This window comes from Staurois parvus, unplaced genomic scaffold (genome assembly GCF_062004578.1).
Source record: "Staurois parvus isolate SC_StPar_1 unplaced genomic scaffold, SC_StPar_1.0 ptg000109l, whole genome shotgun sequence".
In the NCBI taxonomy this organism is placed as follows: domain Eukaryota; kingdom Metazoa; phylum Chordata; class Amphibia; order Anura; family Ranidae; genus Staurois; species Staurois parvus.
In genome coordinates this window covers 732,673-738,672 of record NW_028317905.1, presented here as the reverse complement: position 1 = coordinate 738,672, position 6,000 = coordinate 732,673, and the positions used below count along the sequence as shown (strand labels likewise).

Genomic DNA, 6,000 nt, shown 5'->3' with positions numbered 1-6,000 from the left:
ATGAACACAGCAAAATATAAATGTGTTATATTTGCGTCAAAGTATGGTAAGTGCCGCAACCCAACTTTTATGTCCCAAATTCCCAGAAAAAGCAAAATCATGTATACATTGTAGCTATGTTACCAAACAAAACAATAAATAAATATGCTGACAACACAGGTGCTGCAAAGAAGGGGCTTCCCTTTCTACATAGACACATAGACATGTAGTGAGACCCCCGTGAGGGCCCCTGTGTTGTCAGTATCCCGAAGCTTCCCTCCGCACAGCCAGGAAATAGGTACTTTTCACACAGGCTTGCATCCAAAGACAGTCACCAGTCCATGAACTTGGTTTTGTTTTTGTTATTAGAGGAATTCAACTTGGATAAAAAAATAGGAATTATGGGATGGCTTGGCTTGAACCAATGGAAGTGGGGGGGGCCCTTCCTTCCTATGTACGAAGCAGATCCTGGACTGTTCTTTTCCTGGAAGCCGTCAGTCGTTGCAGATCAGTAGCAGCTGACCCTTACGGGTGAGGAACTGACAGCCCCTCAAAAATCAGCTTCACTTCTCATAGCTACATGCACAGATGTCTTCTCTTCCCCTGAAATATTACTGTATGTATTGGGATGTAAATGATGTACTGGGATGTACCGTGGGTATATTATGTACTGGGATGTACCACGGGTATATTATGTATTGGGATGTACCGTGGGTATATTATGTACTGGGATGTACCACGGGTATATTATGTACTGGGATGTACCGTGGGTATATTATGTACTGGGATGTACCGTGGGTATATTATGTACTGGGATGTACCGTGGGTATATTATGTACTGGGATGTACCGCGGGTATATTATGTACTGGGATGTACCGCGGGTATATTATGTACTGGGATGTACCGTGGGTATATTATGTACTGGGATGTACCATGTTATGTACTGGGATGTACCGTGGGTATATTATGTACTGGGATGTACCGTGGGTATATTATGTACTGGGATGTACCGTGGGTATATTATGTACTGGGATGTACCGTGGGTATATTATGTACTAGGATGTACCACGGGTATATTATGTACTGGGATGTACCACGGGTATATTATGTACTGGGATGTACCACGGGTATATTATGTACTGGGATGTACCGTGGGTATATTATGTACTGGGATGTACCACGGGTATATTATGTACTGGGATGTACCGTGGGTATATTATGTACTGGGATGTACCGTGGGTATATTATGTACTGGGATGTATCACGGGTATATTATGTACTGGGATTTACCACGGGTATATTATGTACTGGGATGTACCACGGGTATATTATGTACTGGGACGTGGTGCTGGTATATTATGTACTGGGATGCAGATTATATTCAGGGATGTAGTATTGGTATATTTTGTATGGGGATGTAGCGTTGGTATATTTTGTATGGGGATGTAGTATCGGTATATTTTGTATGGGGATGTAGTATCAGTATATTTTGTATGGGGATGTAGTATCGGTATATTTTGTATGGGGATGTAGTATTGGTATATTTTGTATGGGGATGTAGTATCGGTATATTTTGTATGGGGATGTAGTATTGGTAAATTTTGTATGGGGATGTAGTATTGTATATTTTGTATGGGGATGTAGTGTTGGTATATTTTGTATGGGGATGTAGTATTGTATATTTTGTATGGGGATGTAGTATTGGTATATTTTGTATGGGGATGTAGTATTGGTATATTTTGTATGGGGATGTAGTATTGTATATTTTGTATGGGGATGTAGTATTGTATATTTTGTATGGGGATGTAGTATCGGTATATTTGGTATGGGGATGTAGTGTTGGTATATTTTGTATGGGGATGTAGTATTGTATATTTTGTATGGGGATGTAATATCGGTATATTTGGTATGGGGATGTAGTGTTGGTATATTTTGTATGGGGATGTAGTATTGTATATTTTGTATGGGGATGTAGTATTGTATATTTTGTATGGGGATGTAGTATTGGTATATTTTGTATGGGGATGTAGTATCGGTATATTTTGTATGGGGATGTAGTATTGGTAAATTTTGTATGGGGATGTAGTATTGTATATTTTGTATGGGGATGTAGTGTTGGTATATTTTGTATGGGGATGTAGTATTGTATATTTTGTATGGGGATGTAGTATCGGTATATTTTGTATGGGGATTTAGTATCGGTATATTTTGTATGGGGATGCAGTATTGTATATTTTGTATGGGGATGTAATATTGTATATTTTGTATGGGGATGTAGTATCGGTATATTTGGTATGGGGATGTAGTGTTGGTATATTTTGTATGGGGATGTAGTATTGTATATTTTGTATGGGGATGTAATATCGGTATATTTGGTATGGGGATGTAGTGTTGGTATATTTTGTATGGGGATGTAGTATTGTATATTTTGTATGGGGATGTAGTATTGTATATTTTGTATGGGGATGTAGTATCGGTATATTTTGTATGGGGATGTAGCATTGGTATAATTTGTATGGGGATGTAGTATTGGTATATTTTGTATGGGGATGTAGTATTGTATATTTTGTATGGGGATGTAGTATTGTATATTTTGTATGGGGATTTAGTATTGTATATTTTGTATGGGGATGTAGTATTGTATATTTTGTATGTGGATGTAGTATTGGTATATTTTGTATGGGGATGTAGTATTGTATATTTTGTATGGGGATGTAGTATTGTATATTTTGTATGTGGATGTAGTATTGGTATATTTTGTATGGGGATGTAGTATTGTATATTTTGTATGGGGATTTAGTATTGTATATTTTGTATGGGGATGTAGCGTTGGTATATTTTGTATGGGGATGTAGTATTGTATATTTTGTATGGGGATGTAGCGTTGGTATATTTTGTATGGGGATGTAGTATTGTATATTTTGTATGGGGATGTAGCGTTGGTATATTTTGTATGGGGATGTAGTATTGTATATTTTGTATGGGGATGTAGTGTTGTATATTTTGTATGGAGATGTAGTATTGTATATTTTGTATGGGGATGTAGCGTTGGTATATTTTGTATGGGGATGTAGTGTTGTATATTTTGTATGGGGATGTAGTGTTGGTATATTTTGTATGGGGATGTAGTATTGTATATTTTGTATGGGGATGTAGTATTGTATATTTTGTATGGGGATGTAGTATTGTATATTTTGTATGGGGATGTAGTATTGTATATTTTGTATGGGGATGTAGTATTGTATATTTTGTATGGGGATTTAGTACTGGTATATAATGGTGATTGTTATGATGGGAGTGGCGCATTCCTCAAGTGAGTCTTATCAGGTGACATCATGTGGCAATCATAGGACAGGGACAGCTGAAACCAGCCCCTCCCTTTCCCAGCATACAGGTTCTGACCAGAGTCCTTCGTTATCATTAGAGAGGTTCTTGACATGGAAATGATCAGAGAAATGTGCTGTCGGGTCAGTAGGTGGCCCCATGAGATACCCCTGGTACCTTTCATAGGCTTTGTTGTGTGTGGTTTGAGTGTGGGCGAGGACACAGGGGCCCCATGATCCCCTATTGCCTGGGGGCCCCATGAGTTGTTAGACAACACAGCTCTAGCTGCTAAAGCACTGCCACGTATTGTCTTGCACAGCAAAAAAAGAGAAGAAATGCTGCATGTACTTTTTTGTTCATTCTTGTACTTTGGATCCTATTAAAGAAATGAATTGGCTGCTCTAATGCACAGTCATGCAGGACACAACGTGGCAGAAGAATGGCAAGGTGTGATTGGGTCAGTATGGGCTATGTCTTCCAAGGCTTCCAGGTAGCAGCACAGCTTAGAAAATTATCAGGTCAGACCCCTTGATATTGGTAATACCTGCTGACAATGCATGTGTGACGGGAGTGACTTTGGGTGGGGGCCCATGGAACACAGCCCTCTTTGGAGAGGTGGGGACACCCCTGTCTCCGTTCCCCATATTCCCATTATGTTTGAGTCACCCTGTGCCTGTTAGGGGTACAGAGTGGAATGTCCTAGTATTGTGTGGACATGTACAGTGAGGAACAGGAGTATTTGAACCCCCTGCGATTTTGCAAGTTCTCCCACTTAGAAATCATGGAGGGGTCTGAAATTCACATTGTAGGTGCATCCCCACTCTGAGAGACAGAATTAAAAAAAAAATTCAGGAAATCCCATTGTATGATTTGTAAAGAATGTATTTGTCTTGCACTGCTGAACATAAGTATTTGAACACCTAAGAAACAGCAATAATTCTGGCTCTCAAAGACCTGTTACTGCGCCTTTAAAAAGTCCACCTCTACTCCACTCATTAATCTAACTTAGTAGCACCTGTCTGAGCTCTTTAAAGACACCTGTCCACCCCACAGTCAGTCAGACGCCAACTACTACCATGGGCAAGACCAAAGAGCTGTCAAAAGACACCAGAGACAAAATTGTGGACCTCCACAAGGCTGGAAAGGGCTACGGGGCAATTGCCAAGCAGCTTGGTGAAAATAGATCAACTGTTGGAGCAATTGTTGGAAAATGGAAGAGGCTAAAGACGACTGTCAGTCTCCCGCAGACTGGGGCTCCATGCAAGATCTCACCTTGTGGGGTATCACTGATGATAAGAAAGGTGAGGAATCAGCCCAGAACTACAAGGGAGGAGCTGGTCAATGACATGAAGAGAGCTGAGTCCACAGTTTTAAAGGTCACTGTCGGTAGAAAACTACACCGTCATGGTTTCAAATCATGCATTGCACGGAAGGTTCCCCTGCTCAAGTCATCACATGTCCAGGCCCGTCTGAAGTTTGCCAATGGCCATCTGGATGATCTAGAGGAGGCATGGGAGAAAGTCATGTGGTCAGATGAGACCAAAGTAGAACTTTTTGGTCTAAACTTCACTCGTCGTGTTTGAAGGAAAAAGAAGGGTGAGTTGCATCCCAAGAACACCATCCCTACTGTGAAGCATGGGGGTAGTAACATCATGCTTTGGGGGTGCTTTTCTGCGAAGCGGACAGGACGACTGCACTGTATTAAGGAGAGGATGAATGGGGCCATTTATTGTGAGATTTGAGCAACAACCTACTTCCCTCAATCAGAGCATTGAAGATGGGTCTTGGCTGGGTCTTCCAACATGACAACGACCCGAAGCACACAGCCAGGATAACCAAGGAGTGGCTCCGTAAGAAGCATATTAAGGTTCTGGAGTGACCTGGCCAGTCTCCAGACCTAAATCCAATAGAACATCTTTGGAGGGAGCTGAAACTCCGTGTTGCTCAGCGACAGCCCCGAAACCTGACAAATCTAGAGGAGATCTGTGTGGAGGAGTGGGCCAAAATCCCTGATGCAGTGCAAACCTGGTCAAGGACTACAGGAAACGTTTGACCTCTGTAATTACAAACAAAGGCTTCTGTACCAAATATTAACACAGATTTTCTCAGGTGTTCAAATACTTCTGTTCAGCAGTGCAAGACAAATACATTCTTTACAAATCATACAATGTGATTTCCTGAATTTTTAAAAAAAATTCTTTCATTAGCAGTTTACCTGATCATACACTCCCATACCCGCACCCGGAACTTCCAATGTTTTAATTTTATAGCATTCACTTCGGCCTTAACGTCGTTTATGCCCTCCTTCCCTTTACTGATCCACGCCTAGTGATGTCATCGTAGGAGGTCCGATGCCTCATTATCTAATTCGTTTGATAAGCATCATTGTGTATTACAGGTACAACTCTGTTGTGGAATAGATCCTCTACACTGTTGAGTTGTTTGGTGAACTTCATTTACTTTCTGTTGGATATGTGTATTGACCATTGTCTTTTTCACACTTCATGTGCTTATCTCATTGTGTCAATTTGTAAATCTTTATATTTCAATAAATCTTCCCTTTTTTTGGAAAAAAATAAATAAAAAATTCTGTCTCTCAGAGTGGGAATGCACCTACAATGTGAATTTCAGACCCCTCCATGATTTCTAAGTGGGAGAACTTACAAAATCGCAGGGTGTTCAAACACTTCTGTTCC

General features: G+C 40.5%; 1 protein-coding gene across 4 annotated transcripts in view; it reads left to right on the top strand.

Annotated features, from left to right (window-relative positions):
- Window positions 1–387: 387 nt before the first annotated feature.
- Window positions 388–6,000, top strand: part of LOC149467463 (transient receptor potential cation channel subfamily M member 2-like) — a 249,266-nt gene continuing 243,653 nt past the window's right edge. For 3 of the 4 annotated variants that reach the window (XR_016311927.1, XM_089671622.1, XM_089671619.1), the window contains exon 1: window positions 388–510. The gene's annotated coding sequence lies outside the window, so the exon portion shown is untranslated. Of the gene's footprint in view, window positions 596–6,000 lie in introns of all 4 variants that reach the window. The other variant, XM_089671620.1, reaches the window with a different exon arrangement.